We start from the raw sequence: 20,157 nt of genomic DNA on the forward strand, positions 1-20,157 counted from the left end.
AGGGGGAAAAAAAAACTTCTCACCTCAGATAATAGCTTGGAAGCTCTGGTTAAGAGTGTCATATTAGCCAGGATTTTTATCTATATATAAGATAGCATGAAAGGCTTAGGAGAGAAGGCTTGTTTTTAGGTGATAAATAAGCATCCTGGTAAAAGCCAAAAGCATCAAATATACATGGGCACTTTCTGAGAGCCAGGAACTGTAATGTGAAAGGGAAAACATATACTGTTGAGGGAACTTGCATTTTGGTAACCATTTCCAGTAAACTTTCTAAGGAAAGGAAGCAAGAATCTCTGCTCAGGGTTTATTTTAATTGACTAGTAACAAAGCATTCAATCTTGTGTGAGAAAGGTTGTTACTTTTGGATTGCAGTGGTGAGTCACTTTACACTTAAAAGCTGAAGCATTACACACATAATGCATACTCTGTTGAATATCTTGTCATTGTCTTCTGAAAAAAAAAAAATGGTGTTTTGGTCAGCACCAAAACAATACATTTTATTTTAGTGGACAGTTGAGTATACAGAAAAGAGGCGACTAAATTTACTTCATAAATACACCTGTATGATTAAAAGATAAAGAGATGCTAGTATGGAGGAGGGGGCATTTTAGAAAAGTTCCAGGCAACTACAGAGGGCCATGAGGTATTTATGTACAATACTCCTAAAAATAATAGAGCCTTGAGGCTGGAATATGGTTTCCTCAGAGCTTCATACACAGCTTCTTCCTGTAACTGCCGCAGAAGCTCATCCACATTTTATAAAAATGTCTGAATTCTATTAATTTGGGACAGAGGTAGGTTGAAATTGGTCAGTATCACCAGCTGAATATATAGCTATAAAGAAGAGACGTGTGCAGCAAATTCCTTTTTTCCATTCCCAGTAATTCCCATAGCTCTTTTGCATAGCCAAAATATGCATGAATAAGTTACTCAAAGCCATTTAAACCTACTGGAGAAAAGTAGGTAAAATTCCTTTCTTTTAAATTATAAGTTCATAGACCAATCCTTTCCCTAGCAGAACAGAATAAAGTTTAGTGCACTTTAGGAAGGGACACAAACTGGGGGAAAGGGTGGCTCATTTCCATTTGTGGTTCATTTGGCTGACTAATCAAATGAACCATGCAATGACAAAATAACAATTTTCCTGAACCGTTTATTTAAATGCCACCCCTCCCTTCTCCAGCCCAGGAGATCGCTCTCTGATCTTTCTTCCCTCTTCCAGCAGGTTGGCTAGGGAAGGAAAGAAGGATAGGAGAGACCTCTCCCCGTGGGTTCTGATGGGCTGCCTGGTTTCTATAGGCAGAGCCTGCAGGGAGACCTCTCGCCACAGGATCAGCTGCTTTGCCAGCTCTACTGCACTGCCAGAATAGCCTAGAGAACAGTCAGTCCTGCGGGGAGACCTCTGCCTGCAGAATCAGCTATTTTGAGGCTCTGCCGGGGTGCCCAGTTGTAACTGGGCAGCACAGCAGAGCCTGTAAAACAGCTAAGCCCACAGGGAGATGTCTTCCCACAGGATTGGCTACTTTGCCAGCTCTGCTGTGCTCCTCAGTTTCTACCCAGCAGCACAGCAGACCCTTTAGAATAGCTGGTCCTGCAGGGAGAGGTCTACCCACAGGATTGTCTGCTTTACCAGCTCTGCTGCACTGCCTGGTTTCAACCGGGCACCCAGCAGAGCCTAAAGAACGGCCGATCTACCAGCTGTTCTACAGGCTCTTCTGTGCTGCCCAGCTCTGCTGTGCTGCTTGAAACCAAGCAGCACAGCAGAGCCAGCAAAACAGACCTCTCAGAGGGAAGGCAGTATAAACTGCCTTTGCTTGGCTTCCTCAGGCAACCTTCAACCACTTGGTGTCTGGGGAAGTCAAGTGGATAGGAACTGTCCTGAACCTTCCGAACCTCCCATGGGAGGTTTGGGAAGTTCAAGGACAGTTCATAGGAGGCATGGTTCCAAACTGAACCATGAACTGGCCTGGTTCAAGCACATAGCACGGTTTGTGGTTTGGTCCGTGCCCATCCCTAGTATACTTCCATCAAACATGTTTAGTCGTCTATGTAATGAAAGTATTATTAGGTTCATGTGAGGCAAAATTCAGATTAGCTTTAGTTCACCAGTTCATGGTTTATTTCCAATGTAGGCCTTTTTCTGAGCAAGTAGACTATTGATTCTGAAATCTGTTTGCACTTTATGCAAATGTCTGAAATGTATTAATTTTGGATGTGTGTGGAAATTATGTAATACTGTTAGAATTTATGTACAATCATATAGTAGTATTCAAGAATGACTAGCTAGAAGATAAAATTCTGGACTGTGTGCTTTTGTTATGATCCTGGGCCTAGTGAGGCCTACAGGCTCCAGAGACACCTGCCTAAGAATTATTACAGAAAGCCTACATCTCCCAGGATTCTTTGATTGGATGGCAAGGTTTTGGAGGGAAACATGGTAATTGCTGAGAAATGTATAGGCTTCCCAATCCCCAGGTCCCAGCGGGGGATCCCCCGGTTTTACAGGCTTCCCCCCTCCCCCAGCCAGCTGGCCGGCGGGGGAAGCCCCACCCCCACAGCCATTATGCACCTCCATGAACAATTCCCATAAGGAATGATGGGGAATTGATCGGCGGGTATCGGGGGCTCTGGGGGGGCTGTTTTTTGAGGTAGAGGTGCCAAATTTTCAGTATAGCATCTAGTACCTCTTCCCAAAATACCCCCCAAGTTTCAAAAGGATTGGACCAGGGGATCCAATTCTACGAGCCCCAAAAGAAGGTGCCCCTATCCTTCATTATTTTCTATGGAAGGAAGGCATTTTAAAAGGTGTGCTGTCCCTTTAAATGTGATGGCCAGAACTCCCTTGGAGTTCAATTCTGCTTGTCACACCCGTGCTCCTGGCTCCGCCCCCAATGTCTCCTGGCCCCACCCCCAAAGTCCCCAGATATTTCTTGAATTGGACTTGGCAACCCTAGAAATGTAATATCTTGGTTCTAGGAAATGCAAGAGATTAAACTAGTTAGCCTTATGGTTTGTTAAAGGAGATAAAAAATGCATATTAATTCTATTATTGTAATAAGAATATTTTTATTGGAAATTACAAATTATGTAATGTAATACATGAACTTTATGTTCTGTAAATGGCACTATTTTACAATGTTAGTACTTTATAAATTCTTATCTTTATTGCTGTTATGTAGTAATTTTGATACTTAGGTTCTATTCACCTGCAGGTCTCTCTGATTGGATGGCAAGGTTTTGGAGGGAAACTAGCCCAGAGAGGGGTGGATTCTGGGATGAAAGCATAAAAGGGCCAAGCACAGACACTTTCCTGAAGAGGCTGCAGGCAGGGAGGTTCACTCTGGAAAAGGTTGCAGGAGAGAAGGCAGCAGGAGAGAACCCTTGCCCAAGAGGGTGTTTTGGTATTAGAGGAAGGGAATTCTAGCTAAATGCACCAGGGCTTCTTTTTATTTGCACCCACCTTTACTGTATATATATTTCACTGTTTTTACCCACTTATTTTTGAGCACTTTAAATAAACCATTGTTGTTGTTATACTGCTTGGGTCCTCACGTCTCCTTGGTCACAGTTATCATCATCATCACATTTTATTTGTATCCCGCCCTCCCCGCCGAAGCAGGCTCAGGGCGGCTGTTAAAAGGTATTTACTAAAAAGGAAGATACAGGGTGGTTGGGTGCTCTGGGCCCTCCCATGCAGACCCCTTCCAGAGTGGTGGCAACCAGTAGCAGGCCCTTCTAGGCCCCTGTTGTGTGATAGCATCACTAATACCAAGAGCACAGTCATGCTTTTACAAGCCATTAAAATAATTTTATGGGTTGATTAATATCATGTCATGCCTGCTTATTTACTAAGAAAGAAACATGGTAATTGCTGAGAAATGTAATATCTTGGTTCTAGGAAATGCAAGAGATTGAACTAGTTAGCCTTATGGTTTGTTAAATGAGATAAAAAAGGGTATTAATTCTATTATTGTAATAAGAATATTTTATTGGAAATGACAAATTATGTAATGTAATATATGAACTTTATGTTCTGTAAATGGCACTATTTTACAATGTTAGTACTTTATGAATTCTTATCTTTATTGCTGTTATGTAGTAATTTTGATAGGTTCTATTCACCTGCAGTGTTAGCCTTTTAATGGCATGTTTACTGGCTATTAATGTTAATTGAACATTTTGAACTCTTTAACAGGGAAATTTTGAGGAGTCTTGCACTTCTAATTCTTCAGTGATTGATTACTTTGGCTACTGAAGGCCTGAACATTGGTAAGTCCTCCTTTTAAAAGTTTATTTCATTTTAATGTTATGCCTTCATCTACAGTGTGATATGTGCATGGTCAGAGTTAGATGAAAACTAATTAAATCATTGTAAAAAGAGCAGTGTGTCAGCTTCAAAAAAAACTGTAGTTCAAATGTCTGAAGTCTACCCGGTTAATTGGAATGTTTTGGGGCTTGAAGAAATATGAAAATATGTTATTTTGAACAGCAAAGGTTTATGGAATACTATTAACTTTTGGCCTCTTGGGAGGTAGAAAACATTAAAAAATAGGTTGCTAAAGAACATTGAGAGTGGAATGAAACATAGTATTGAAATAATTCATATGGGGATCATGAGTTGGTTTTTAAAAATGTACTACGAAGCATTGTAGTGGTAAAAATTTTAGATCCACTATGTTACACAATGTATGACTATATTGGATTATGTGTTAATTTAGAGAGATGTACTTAGTTGGCATCTTTTATTGGGAGGTACTATGCCATTTTTTTTGAAAGATTCTGTTAACAGAAAGCAACATGGATTACTTACTCTTTAACATCTTTTGATCTCCATGGTCTCAAATTCAAAATGGTTAAGTTCAGTGCATGTTTCTCAGTGAAGTGGGGATTTGAAATTGCATTAGCAATTGTGATTATTGAACCTCATAGGACCTTAGTTATTCTGGACTACATGGGCATAAATCTATACATGTGTATAAAGAGGAAGCATGTCCATTAAATATCGTAGATGTGATCAGCAGGGCTTTTTTTGCAGCAGAAACTCCTTTGCATATTAGGCCACACACCCAAATGTAGCCAATCCTCCTGGAGGTTACAATAGGGCCCTGTAAGAAGAGCCCTGTAAACTCTTGGAGGATTGGTTACATCAGAGATGTGTGGCCTAATATGCAAAGGAGTTCCTGCTACAAAAAAAAGACCTGGTGATCAGTAATTTCAGGATATCAGTCAATTAGCATTAGTTGCCACTACTGCTTTTCTAAAGGAATATTGAGCTAGCTTTTCTGAATGGTTGGCATCCCCAAGACTGGGTAATGAGAGATTGCTGTAGGTAATTAATTATTTCAACGTTTGGAGAAATATTTTTATTACTACAGTCAATGCAGCTGGCAAATGCAATTTGCTTTCTGGACTACTCGTAATTGGAAGCTGAAATTGATTATAGATATTTTCTGGTCACCTGTAAAACACAATATCATGTTTTAAGAATGAATGGTAATTTAATATTCTCCAGTGCCACTTCAAGAATGAACTAGTGACAAAATAGTGTTTTCCTCTTGATGAAACAACAGATTTTTAGCCAAATTATTAATTGAAGGCAGTGGGAAACCTGATTTAAAACCTACTGTTATTTAACTGGAATGTGAATTGGGCTATTTTTTAAAATTAAAGATACATTTATCATAGCTCCTCTGGACAAGGAAAACAAGGCAGAGCTCAGTAGTGCCCATGTTTCTTGAAAGGATTATTCAGTATTAAACAAATAGTGTGTCAGACAGATCCCTTTGTTTCATGTTACATTTGGCTATTAGGGATGTTCTCACTCCCCCCAGCTTTGTTTCATTTTTAAAAACCATTTGTTTTTGTTTCATTTTATTTTTGCATTGTTTGTTGTCTGTCTTGCTTCCCATTAGTTTTAATAGGAAGCTCATTTTTGCTGTAATTTCTTTGTCTTTGTTGGTAAAGTAGGGCAAAGTCAATACAGATGCTTGCATTTCAGATTGCAAGGAGCATGCAGATAGGATCAGACAGATGAGATCAAAGCAGATGTTTAGTTGACCAAAGAAAGATTAGTAGTAGCAACATATAGTATGTAGACTTGCACCTGGTATCCAGAGTAATATCAATGTATTACTCTGGAATGGGTACAAGGAATTCTTGTACTCAGAATGGGTACAAGGAATGGGAACAATATAGAATATAGCTTTTTTATTTAATTCCTCCCCCCAAACTTCTATTGACCTTTATGGAAAAAAATGTTGACTTCTTCATGGCTGTTTAGTCAGTGTCACATAATGCACCACGTAATGTGTCCTGCCTTGTGATAACATCTGATCAAATGTTTGTGTTAATAGATAAAAATATATAATGAACTACTATTGGAAATATATTGCCTTTCTTTTATCTATATTACTTTACTTTTTAAAATAGTTCCACTTTAGAGAGGTTTTTTTTGTTTGTTTTAGTTGCCAGTGATACTCATATAGGAAACGGAAAGGTCCCCTGTGCAAGCACCAGTCGTTTCCAACTCTGGGGTGACGTTGCTTTCACGTTTTCACGGCAGACTTTTTACAGGATGGTTTGCCATTGCCTTCCCCAGTCATCTACACCTTCCCCCCAGCAACCTGGGTACTCATTTTACCGACCTTGGAAGGATGGAAGGCTGAGTCAGCCTCGAGCTGGCTACCTGAAATCCCAGCTTCCACCGGGGATCGAACTCAGGTTGTGAGCAGAGCTTAGGACTGCAGTACTGCAGCTTTAACACTCTGCACCACAGGGCTTCTCTAATACTCATATAAGCTGCATGTAAAATATATACCCTAAATGTTTGTAGGGTACAAAGAGTTCAGAGTATATTAATGTATGTTTGTAAATGCATAGGCTCTGTGAATGAGACAATCTTTTGGGGGTTTGTAGGCACCATCCTATACCTTTTACCTCCATATTCTTAACAAATTATTAAAATGCGGAATTTGCTGCCAGAGCACAGGTTGGCCACCATGTGAGACTGGATGCTGGACTAGATCGAGCATTGGTTTGATCCAGCAGGGTTTTTCTTGTTTCATTATCCAAGGATAATGAGAATCCATAGATAATGAACAAGTAAGTAAAGAAACCTCTATTCCTCTGTGTGTGTTAACCAAGGTTGTGTTCAAGTGTGATACTCAGTAGGATCAGCACATAGATCTTTGACAAATATGTGAATAACTAGAAGAGACAACTTCATTCTTCAGAGATTTGATCATTCCAGATAAGAGGGTGGAATAAATAACAAATGGATTGTCCAGCCAATGGAGTGCAAGTTGTAAACATGTTTAAAGCCATCCAGATTTGTAAATCTAACTGTTTGCTTGGAACCGCCCATGTCCCTCCTCCTCTTTATCAAGGTGAGATTAGATGGTTGCTTAGATGTCTCTGCTTTGCCATAAGAGGGACCTTTTTAACCAGATTCATATTGATTAGGATGGGTTGGGGTTATTATACCTGGTTGATAAGGATTGTTTAGGTCCTAACTGGAATTAGCAGGAAATACATTGGCTAAATACTTGTTTGTGACTTAAATAGGCAAATACCCTGAAACTTCTTAGGACAGCACCCAAATGAGTCACTTTTCAATGAACAGATTCAGGAATCTGGAGAGTAGTAAATCCATCAGTACTTGAACTTCTGTACTGTGTGGTGTGAGAGTTAATGAGCAGTAAAATTTTGCCCAAATTTTGGTACTGGCTAAGAGAAGCCAGGAGCAACCAGAGGTAAAGTTAGGTTTGGAGCCAGGATGAGTTTGGCCAATGTTGACAAACCATACTGGACAGTCTTGTGGTGAAGGCAGAATTGAAAGGACAAGATATCCCATGTTTAGTGAGTGTTTCCCACATAAAATCAACCTACTTCTTTCACCAGGACAAACAGCCTGTTGATCCTTTAACCCTATGGGTGGGTGTGACCCACAGTTCTTTACTATGACCTAGCTCAGCTGTGAAAAAGAGACACATTTTATACCATTTTACATACCAACCAAAACAAGCTTTTTAACCCTTCTAAGGAAGAGACAATAAACTCATTGTTTTAAAGAACCAAAGAAGGTAAGCTTGTGAGCGCAAAGAGAGGGAGGAAGTACAGATCACCTTAGAAACTAGTGCTGCTCTCCCCAGATTCACTAGATAACTTCAGTGAGTTACACAACTGTCTTACAATTAGCCTTAGTGATCACTACCTACCAAACATTCATTAATGTTGCACACACCATCTGTGCCAAAGTTGAGTCCCTTCAACCCAATTTAAGAGACTCAACAGCCAGAGTTCCAAGTGAGTTGATCCAGAGATTATTACCACCAGTGGCAGGAGGAAAAAGCCATACTCTTTCTATACCACCATCCTTCCTGCGTTTTCCTCAAACCCATCTTTACAAAACATAGCATATTTATACAGTTTCTGATAACAACACAAGTCTCGTTGATTGGTTGCAAATCCTCTCTTTTAGCCTTTTGTGGTATCTCATTGGCTTAAAGAAACCCTTCTCTACCAGGGTGAGGTAATTCCTTGGGGATTTCTTTGTGCTGCCCTCCCGACTCCTGTCTTCCTGGCATATAGCATCTGGATGGAACTCTGTGGTTAGATGTTCCTCTAAGAATGTGTAGATGGCCAAGATTGTTGTGCAAGAAAATGTGCCAGTAAGTAAAATCTCTACTGCGTGGACGTGATGGCTCCTTCAAGCTAGGGTTTTTTTCCTGAGGTAGGGAGAAGCTATCCTTATCAAACGACGTTTACAGTACATACTCTGATAACATTTTCTTGCTAGAGAAATGTGCTTTGTGATATGCAATATGCTTTCTTTCATATCTAACATGTTTAGCAAGGACTCCAATAGAGGCCTATTGTTCGTTGTTCCCCAGACTTTGGACCTAGAATCCATAGAAAAGGTCCTATATACTTTAAGACAAGTTATGCAAATGTAATACTTTGAATGTAATAGTTTAGTTATAATGGTTAAGGCAGGTTAGTGCAATGAGTTCCATGACCAGGATTAGCGTAGTTCTGTTTGGCACTCTGTCCATGCTCAAGTGCAAATATGAATCTATGTCCTACATTAAACACTACCCTTTGCTAGTCAGTTACTGGAGGCTATGTGGGATCTTCAGGACCGCCACTTTCAGTATGCCCCAAGAAGAGCTCTTCGCTCTGAGAATAAGAATTTACTGGTTGCCCCCAGCATGAGAGAGATCTGACCTTTTCAGCTTTGCCCCCTCTATGGTGGAACTCTTTGCTGAATGTCATCCATGCTCTGCAGGACTTACTTCCTTTCTGCAGGGCATGCAAGGCAGAGATGTTTCACTAGGCATTTGTTTGAGACAGTGATGGTGCACCCAGTAGTCTGGCACTCTCATATATCCCCATTCTCCATAGGCCTCCCCCATAGGCACTGAAGAAATTATGCTCACCATCCATAATATAAGGATATTTTTACTATTTTGTTTTTAACTCGATATCGTATTTTACTATGTTGTTAGCTTCCCTGAGCCCTGCTTTCAGGGAAGGCAGCCTATACATCAAATATAATAAATAACTCTATTGTTGGTTTACCTTAGATCAGCTTAATTTGTCCAGGCTCCAGGTCTACAGTCCCTGAGGAGCCTTCACAACTGGGAAATAAAAATTGGCCACAGCCATTGAGGGTGGTGATGGGAAAAGGGCCATAACAGTGATTTAAAAAAAAACACACACATTTGATGTTCTTTTAAATTTTAAAGTATATTCTTTTGATTTTAAATTATTTTCTATATTTTGCTATCAGTTGGTTGTAAATCACTTTGAAGACTTCTTGTTAGGCAGAAATCGTTCTATTAAGTGTGAATATCAATTAATATAGGATAGGAGTTGTATGGGATTTTGTAGGACAGGAATAAATTAAAAGTAACAATAAGCCTAACTACAGGCTAATTATTTTATACCTGTGTGCTTTCTATGTTAGTTAAAATGTGATATGGAGAATAATTAATGGCAAAAACTTCAAAAAGGTTACTGAGTTGTTTAGTATTGTGCTCATTTATTGGCTTTCCACGAATGAAATACAGCTTCATCTCCATAATAAATCAGATTAATGTTGTTCATAATGAATAAGCAAAGCTAATTTTAACATATTGCTTCTATGGAGGGTACAAATTTATGTATGTCTTCAGTCAGGGTTTCTGAATGGTTTACTTAATTTAAATTAGCAACATTATACAGCTCAGTCAATTAACCTCTATAAAACATACTTTGCAGTCTATAAAAACATGAGCAAAGCATGAAAAGGGCTTGTTCATTATATAACATCATTTTCAGATAATCAAAAACACTACACATTTTAAATATTAGGGTAATTCAAAACTGATTTGTATAATGGTTGATGATATATACTTAATAAATATACTTAGTAGTTCCATCATCATTTTTTTTAAAATTTAAAGATAGGCCTGCTGTGCATTGGCCCCTCTGATTACATGATCTCAAAGTACTAAATGAAATTGGATATAATTTAATATGTTACATATGTATTTGTTGTTCTGCACTGCATCTGCAAGAGGCTAACCCAGAAGACCTCACTGTAATTAGGAGAATAGGAGGGTCACAGTTTCACTTGCCTGCTAGTAACCAGCAGAAGTTCTGGTCATCCTCAAACTGTTCAGCAGGCTTGGCCAATCATGGAGGGTCACAGTTTCACTTGCCTGCTAGTAACCAGCAGGAGTTCTGGGCATCCTCAAACTGTTCAGCAGGCTTGGCCAATCATGGGCTTAGTAGACATGAAACAATATAGTTAAGTGTTATATTTCCTTTTTCAAGCCAAGCTACCTACCATGATGCTCAGTGTTAACAAATAAATCATTGTTAAGAATGTTGGATGTTTGGTTGTTGCTCCACTATGTAATGCATGTAAACTATAATCTTTACCCAAGAGAGAAGAAAAAGAAGGGAGCAAACTAGGAAATGTCTGGAGATTTTGGGGTGGAGGCTGGGGAGGGCAAGGTTTGGGGAAGAGAGGAATTTCACCCTCCAAAAGAGTCATTTTCTCCAGGCGAACTGATCTCTGTTGTCTGGATCAGTTGTAATACCTGTCATTTTCCATGCCCCTCCCAGAGGTTGGCAAACTGAATTCTTCAGTACTGCTTATAATATTTTAATGACAGATTTCCCAGGTTAAATTGAAGGGTTCTCCCCCCCCCCCCCCCCGAACGTCATAATACAACTGTTTACCTATTCTCTCATTAAATTTTGGAAATGCAGTTCCTGGGAGAGGTCTTGATGAATCAGCACTAACGAAATGCCTGTCATTATGATAAGTGAGGAAGGGTTCATACATGTCATGAAGAGGTGTGATAAAAATTTGTCTTCCAAACAACTACTCCCCCTCCCCTATTGTTTCCCAGTTTTAAGTGCATACATTTTCCCTCTCAAAACACAGTGGTAGACATTGGGAACCATGCCTGCCTGATTAACAGCTCCGTTTCTTGGCTATAGTAGATTGTAACACAAAGACAGAAATTTGGGACTTCATTATATGTATAATTTTATTATCAGGGCAATGAAATAAGCCAATTATGAAATTTGCCAGTATTGTGAAACTGAGTGTCTTAAATTTTATAGGTAATGATGGTAATACTATGTAGGATAGATGCGGAATATCAAAATCAATAATGCAAATATGTATGAAATTCTGTCAGAAAACTAGATGTTTTCCTATATGTGGCTAGGCATATATATAGATATTTTATTTAAGTTCATAGCAGCCCAAATAGCCCAGTTTGACCAAGCTCATTGCAGCTCAGGCTTCTAAACAAGTTTAGCCACTGTCAGTACTTGAATGGGATACTACCAAGGAAGACTTAGGGTTGCTTGATCTGCAGGGGAAGTCAATGGCAAATCACCTCCTCTCATCTCCCACCTGAATGCCCTATGGTTGTGGTTGCAATAAGTCAATTGTGACTTGTTGACACATTCCTCCCCTTCATATTAGAGAGGATAATTAATTCTAGTGGGATAGATTTCACAGCATAATAGGTGGAATCTGGAGATATCCTGCTATTACAACTGATCTCCAGATGACAGAGATCTGTTCTTCTCTGGATAAAATAACTATCTTGAAGAGTGGATTGTATGGCATTATATGCCATTGAGATCACTCCCTTCTTTCCCCCACACCCTGCCCTTTCCCAGGCTAGAGCAGTTTTAATCATGTCCTCTCCTGTAAGAGTCTGATGGAAATGCAATTTCTCAGATAAGTGGTCTGAGAAATGTTCACATTTAATGTTGTATATATTGCTGTGGGTAAAGACGCAGTCTGGTGTCGGGTTTGCTGACAGAACTCCTTCATTCTGGGTGAAATTAACACTGCGTTCAGCCCTTCACCCGTGCTCAGTCTCACTCCTCAGCCCCACTCTTCTCGGGCTTGCCGCTTAAATTCCCCTCTCTTGCACCTGGTCAGTGCACTCCCTTAAAGATGCCCATCTTTCCCCCACACATCTCTTCCCTCAGTGCTCGTGTCTTCTGATGTCCCCGCCACTCAGCATAAAAAAAATCAGCATTCGCGTGTAGCCGGCCTGGCTGGTGCAGTACTTGGAACATGTATGGCTGTAGGGCTAACATCCAACTCTGAACCCTATCGTTGTGTTCTCCCCGCTTCTTCAGCCCCTCAAGGGCTGTGTGATCTGTAACAAGAACAAAGGGATTATACAACAAATAATATCGTAGCGCCATGACTGCCCACTTAATGGCTAGGGCCTCTTTGTCCAACACCAAGTGTGGGGCAAGAGTTTCCTGCTAAGGAAGGTTACGGGGTGTTCTACCCCTCCCAGTGTTTGTGCTAATACTGCCCCCAGGCCTGTACCTGAGGTGTCGGTATATAGCACAAAGGGCTTCTCAAAATCCGGTGTTCACAGCACCGCCTCTTCGGCCAACACTCGCTTGTTGTTCTGCCACTCCCTGGACCATGGGATTGGTTCCTGTATGGACTTCTTTAGCAGATCTGATAGCGGTGTCGTTAAGGTAATGTAGTGAGGCATGAAGCGGCTGTAGTAGCCGGCTAACCTGAGTAACTGCCACACCTGCTTCTTTGTCCGGGGTGCAGGTAACTCTTGCAGTGCCTCCACCTTGATGCACACCGGCCATATCCGACATCCCCCTACTATGTGGCTGAGGTACTGGAGTTGGGATTTCCCGAAGGTGCATTTCCGGGCATTGAGGTGCAGCCCCACTTGGCACACCAACTGGAGGACCTGCTCTAAATGCTGGAGGTGCTCCTCCCACGTTTGGCTAAAAACAACCACATCATCTATGTATGCAGCTGCAAACATCTTGCAGCCTGCCAGCAGTTTGTCCACCAAGCACTGAAAGGTGGTGGCCACCCCGTGGAGCCCAAAGGGCATTGTTTTAAAGTGGAATAGTCTCCATGGGGTGGCAAAGGCCGGTTTTTCCTGATCTTGCAGACGCAGAGGGACCTGCCAGTACCCCTTTGTCATGTCCAGTGTAGATAGGAACTGGGCCTGGCTTAGTTGTTCTAGTAGCTGGGATACCCAGGGCATGGGGTAGGCATCAAACTGAGTTATACGGTTCACCGACCTAAAATCGAGTCACATACAGAGGGTGCCATCTGGTTTGGGCACCAGTACGATGGGGTTGTGCCAGGGGCCTTGTGAGGGCACTATGACCCCTGCTTGTGTCATATCTTCTATCTCCTGCTTGATGGGGCCCCAAGCTTCCTTTGGTACGGGCTGCCAGGGTTCTCTCACCACCTTCCCTTACTCTGTCTCTATGGCATGTTCGACAAGCGTGGTCCTGCTGGGTGTGCTAGAAAAGGCCCCTGCCTGCCGCTCTAAGAGCTCCTACAGCTCCCCCCATTGGGATTCTGACAAGACCTTGGAAGGCTCCAAAGCGGGTAGGCCCCCCAGCCCCTGGGCCCTGCTGCCAGTGAGGAATCTCTCTGTCCTCCTCAGCTATGCTGAACTGTACCTTTCTTTCTCTCCACTCCTTCAAGTGGTTGATGTGTAACCATATAATGGGTACCCAAGGAAATCCTATCCGCACTTGATATAGGAGAGGCCCGCAGAGTTCTACCACTATGTACGGCCCCTTCCAGGGGTCTCCCCTGAGCCGTTGAAGCACTGTGGCGTGTATGAGCACTCTAGCCCCAACCGGGAATTCCCGCAGGTGGGCTTTCTTGTCATACTGCTGTTTCTGGCGTCCCTGAACCTTGTGTGGCTTTCCTAGCCCAGTCTAGATCCTGAAACAATTGCGTCACGTACTCCTCAGAGTCTTGGGCTTGTATGCCTGCTCATCTCGCCCACCCGTCGGCCCGAATGGCCAAGGGGCCTTGCGGCGTCCGGCCATAGACTAAGTGGAATGGAGAGTACCTGGCAGGCACTTTGGGTACCTCCCAGATCGTGAAGAGCAAGGAATCCAACAGCTGGTCCCAATTCAACAGTGCCTCCCCTGCACACCGGCACAGCATTCCTTTGAGTGTTTGATTGAACCACTCTACTAACCCGTCCATCTGCGGGTGATAGATGGACATCCTCAGGTGTTTGACACCTAGAACTTGACATAGGTTCTGGAACACCTGAAGGGTAAAGCTTGCTCCCTGATCAGTCAGAATCTCCCTAGGTAACCCTGTCCACGAAAATAGTGACATCAGGGCCCTGGCGACCGCTGGGGCCTTCATAGTGCACAAGGGGAATGTGGCCGGAAACCAGGTCACTTAATCTGCGACTACCAGTAAAAACCGATTGCCCCATAGCATGCATGGCAATGGACCCACAAAGTCCAAGCCTAGACGGGCAAAGGGTTCCCTGATGATGGGAAGGGGTTGTAAGGGTGCGGTTGCTGGTCTGCAGGTGCTGGCCTTCTGACAACAGGGGCAGGATCTACAAAAACGGGCTACATCCTCTGCCACACTGGGCCAAAAAAAATACCTTAAGGCCCTCTGCAGCGTCTTCCCCTTAGCTAGATGGCCTGCCCACAGTCCTTCATGGGCCTGCTCCAATACCTCCCCTCTCACCAAGTAGAGTTGGGAGTGAGCAGTGAAGTGGCCAAGTTTGTGGATGACACTAAATTGTTCAGGGTAGTGAGAACCAGAGAGGATTGTGAGGAACTCCAAAGGGACCTGTTGAGGCTGGGTGAGTGGGCGTCAACGTGGCAGATGCAGTTCAGTGTGGCCAAGTGCAAAGTAATGCACATTGGGGCCAAGTATCCCAGCTACAAATACAAGTTGATGGGGTGTGAACTGGCAGAGACTGACCAAGAGAGAGATCTTGGTGCCGTGGTAGATAACTCACAGAAAATGTCAAGACAGTGTGCATTTGCAATAAAAAAGGCCAACGCCATGCTGGGAATTATTAGGAAGGGAATTGAAAACAAATCAGCCAGTATCATAATGCCCCTGTATAAATCGATGGTGTGGTCTCATTTGGAGTACTGTGTGCAGTTCTGGTTGCCGCACCTCAAAAAGGATATTATAGCATTGGAGAAATCCAGAAAAGGGCAACTAGAATGATTAAAGGACTGGAACACTTTCCCTATGAAGAAAGGTTGAAACGCTTGGGACTCTTTAGCTTGGAGAAACGTCGACTGCGGGGTGACATGATAGAGGTTTACAAGATAATGCATGGGATGGAGAAGGTAGAGAAAGAGGTTCTTTTCTCCCTTTCTCACAATGCAAGAACTCGCGGGCATTTGATGAAATTGCTGAGCAGACAGGTTAAAACGGATAAAAGGAAGTACTTCTTCACCCAAAGGGTGATTAACATGTGGAATTCACTGCCACAGGAGGTGGTGGCGGCCACAAGCATGGCCACCTTCAAGAGGGGTTTAGATAAAAATATGGAGCAGAGGTCCATCAGTGGCTATTAGCCACAGTGTGTGTGTGTGTGTATAAATTTTTTTTGGCCACTGTGTGACACAGAATGTTGAACTGTATGGGCCATTGGCCTGATCCAACATGGCTTCTCTTATGTTCACCAGCTGTCGGAGGACTTCTCGCCTACCTTCCCCCCTTGTTTCCCTCCACAGAATACCTATGACAGGCAGGCATTGCGGCGAGTGTCCCGTGCTTGGCCCTCTACCACTGCCACTTGTCCCTTTACCGTTTTTAGAGTTGCATCCACCTCCTGCCACCCTGGGAACTCCGCACTCACCACCCAGGCCCCTCCCAAGGGCACTGGGGACCCTTCCTCAAGCGGCAGCATACTCGGGTTCCCTGAGGGTTTGGTTGAAAGTAACTCTTCTGGCAGTACCAGGTCTTGCAAGGAGGTTGCCCCCCCCACCTGTCGCCAGAAAGGGAAATCCCGCCCAAGCAGCAGAGGCGTGGGGAGTTGAGGTTTAATCGCCATCCGCATCTCTGCCTTGTAGTGCCTAAGTTCTAGCAGCCCTACTACTGTTCTAGCAGCCAGGTTCTAGCAGCCCATTCCTCCAACTTCCCATGGACACATCGTGCCACCTGGGGTGGGCCTCGAAGCTCTTTGGAGGGCACCAACTCGAGGTGGATTATGGTGAGAGCACTCCCTGTGTCTATTAGGGCCCACACCACATGCCCAAAGATTTTTGCTTTCACTCGCAAAGGCGGGTCGGCCCCTCCATGTTGATTGGCCAAAATGGGCATCGCCAAGTCACAGTCCATATACGGGCAGTCTTTCTGGAAATGTCCAGGTTGTCCATAGGTGAAACATAGTCCATTAGCCGAGGTAGGGACACCCAGTCGTTTCTTCTGCCTGGGGACATCTCCGGCTTCCTCGGACTCTTTTTCCGAGCTGGTGGTCACTGGTGGGTTGCCAGGTCCCTCCTATTTGGGGTTTCCTCCCAGGGCCTCCTGTGGGCAGAGCCAACCCCATCCCCAACATGGTTCCGGCAATCACATCCGTCCTTCACTCTATGGCATCTGGGTCTGTCCCTTAGGCTTGCTTACTCCACCCGTTCCAGCCCATCGACTTTGGGTTTTCCCCGTGGTTCTGGTCCCTCTTTCATCGGGAAGGCCATCTCCGCCAACCAGTATTTGTCCCATAACTGTGCTGTGGCGTCCACGGGGGTCAGTTATTGTCGGGAAACCCAGGCTTCTCAGGGGGCTGGCATACTTTGCAACAGCTGCCCTATGACTATCTTCTCCACCACTCGCTCTGCAGGTGCTCCATTTGGCTTGAGCCACTTATGAGCTAGCTCATGTAGTGCATAGGCTGTTTTGAACAGGCTCTTCCTCTTTTCCCTTGAGTACGTCCTGAAACATTGCCGGTAGTTCTTGGAGGTATGTGCATTTTTAAAAAGATTACCTTTTTTACCTTCTCATAGCCCCCTGCATCCATCACGTTGAGACTCTGATATGTGGCCAAGGCGGATTCCATCAAAAAGGGCCCTAGAATGGGAGCCCACTGGGTCTTGGGCCAGGTGGTGGCTGTGGCCGTATGCTCGAATGCATTGAGGAATGCTTCTGTGTCATCTGCTGCTGCCATCTTTGGGATGTGGAACAGTCCATGCCCTATCCCCTTGGCCGGGATGGGTCTCTGTCTCCAAAGCCAGAAGAATTCCTGCAGCCATCAGTCCTGGCTCACCTGTTGCCTTTCTAGGATCCGCTGGATGAGTTCCTCTTGTGCAGTCGTCAACCATTCTCCGAACTGGGTCAGGTCCAGCGGGGCACTGGTGGGATCAGGTCCAGCGGGGCACTGTCTGCATCAGCCTGACCCCACTGCGGGAATACTAGACAAGCCCCTACTTGTGGGTAAAGATGCAGTCCAGAGTCCGGTTTGCTGACAGAACTCCTTTATTCTGGATGAAATTAACACCGCGTTCAGCCCTTCACCCGTGCTCAGTTTCACTCCCCGGCTCCACCTCCTCGGGCTTGCTGCTTAAATTTCCCTCTCTCGCACCTGGTCGTTGCACTCACTTAAAGGGGCCCATCCTTAAATTATAATTTAAATTATTTAAATTAAGTGGTAGGAGGGAATTATTGAAAGTCTTGTAAATGCATTTTTTATTATTATTCTGAGAGTCATGAATCCCAAGAAAAGTACAGTGGTTGTATCAAAATAGAAGGAAAAATAGAAACTTCAGAATTGCCCTTTTGTGTTCTGAGAAGTTTTAATCTGTGCTAGATCCAGGGCTTTTATTGTAGCAGGAACTCCTTTGCATACTCCCCTGATGTAGCCAATCCTCCTAGAGATTACAGTAGGCCCTGTACTAAAAGCCCTGTAAACTCTTGGAGGATTGGCTACATCAGGGGTATAAGGCCTAATATACAAAGGAGTTCCTGTTACAAAAAAGCCCTGCCAAGATCTGTCATTATATCAGCTTCCATGACTTAAATTCAGCTTCTGGCGCACCATCACAACCATCTTAGCTTTACCTTGTAGTTGTAACACCATTACATTCTTTTGTTCGTTGGGAGCTCATTTAATTACACATATACCAATCTTTTTTACTCTGTATATTTTATCTTAAAGAAGATATTCCTTACTACCTAGACTGACTTTTCTATTTGATGTTTTGACTTTGTGTTACTGTGCATGACTTTGTTCTACTCTCCCTGTTTCTTTGCTTATATATTTACCTAGAGTAATGATATTTATAAAATGTTAAGCTAGCATCTGTTAGGAGACATATTTTGTGTTCCTGAAAAATGCAATTAGAAATATTGCTAGCTAAACCAATCAAAGTAACAGGTAGCTTGGAAAAGGGCAGTGCCAAGTGATGGTTCCTCATAATAATTCCCCAAGCCATTAAGTCTGTAAAATTATGGGATTCACTTTCAAATGAAAAATAAATTATGGAATAAAGTGCCCTGATCAGTTTACAGGCAACCTGAATGATAAAATAAAACTTTTCTTGGTGGAAATGCTTCTTGCTAACAAGACTGTCATCACTATGAGTAGTGCTGGGTTCAAGCATAATTCTAAAGTATGAATAAACTGATTTTTTGCTATTGTAGCTCATCTATGAAAAATAGTAAAATTTCAGTGTCAAGTCCTGGGGTCTCTGAGTCCAAGCTTGGTGCAGCAGGGTCCTTCAAGTTGTGACTTGCACCTAGCTGGCTCAGCTGCGGCCTCAGACAATGCAGGAGGAGGGAGGTTGATAGGCACTCGAATCCGTCTCTCTTGCACATGGTTTTCTTGATGCTCTGCCAGTGTCTCTTTTCCCACACTCGTCCTCCTTGGCTGGCCTTATGCCGGCCGTTGAAGTCTTCCCTCTCAGGACAGAACCCCACCATGCTGTCAAATCCTCCTCCACCCCATGTAGGGTTCACCTGATGGACAATTCCTGAGCCCAGTGGGGCACTTTCTCCCTAGCTCCCCCCTCTGGCCTTAATCTCAGTGTGGCTGTTGAGCCCACATCTCACCTACTTTTGCCATTGAAGTCCCTGTCCATGCCTCCCCAGATCATATTCCACATTTCTCCCTCATTCCCATCACCTGCCTCCCTGTTTGGCCTCTACCTGAGAGAGGAGAGTCCCTGTGACTCTCTTTCTGCACCCAGTATGGAAGGTGAAAGCAGCCCTTCCCAGCATCATGAAGTTGCACTGCCCATTTCTTCTTCTGGCAGTGGCCTAGATCCCTCAGATAAACTTGTATATAGTTTTAGTTGATAATCACTCTATTCTGCTTTTTAAAAAGGGGGAAAATCTTATTTCTTTTCCATCTTTTACCTCACCTTAGCAGAATCGAGGCATGAGGGAGAAATTAGGGGTCCACACCAAGTAGAGATGCCAGCCTCCAGATGGGACCTGGGAATCCCCTGGAATTACAGCTGATCTCCAGACTACAGAGATCTGTTCCCCTGGAAAAACTGGATGTATTGGAAAATGGGCTGTATGGCATTGTGCCCCACTGAGGTCCCTGTCTCCCCAGGCTCCATCCCCAAATCTCCAAAAGTTTTCCAACCTGTATCTGGCATCTCTATGTCCCCATTTCCTGACAGTGGCCAGAGGGGACCTGGCAACCCTAGTGTTGAGAAAAAATTATTGTAGATCCAGGATTTTTTGTTGTTATTCAGTCACACAGTCGAGTCTGACTCTTTGCGACCCCATGGACAAAGTCACACCAGACCCTCCTGTTTTCCACTATCCTCCGAAGTCTGCTCAAATTCATTTTTGTTACATCAGTAACACTGTCCAACCATCTCATCTTTTGCCATCCCCTTCTTTTTTTGCCT

This window comes from Heteronotia binoei, chromosome 4 (assembly GCF_032191835.1).
Source record: "Heteronotia binoei isolate CCM8104 ecotype False Entrance Well chromosome 4, APGP_CSIRO_Hbin_v1, whole genome shotgun sequence".
NCBI classification, from domain to species: Eukaryota; Metazoa; Chordata; class Lepidosauria; order Squamata; family Gekkonidae; genus Heteronotia; species Heteronotia binoei.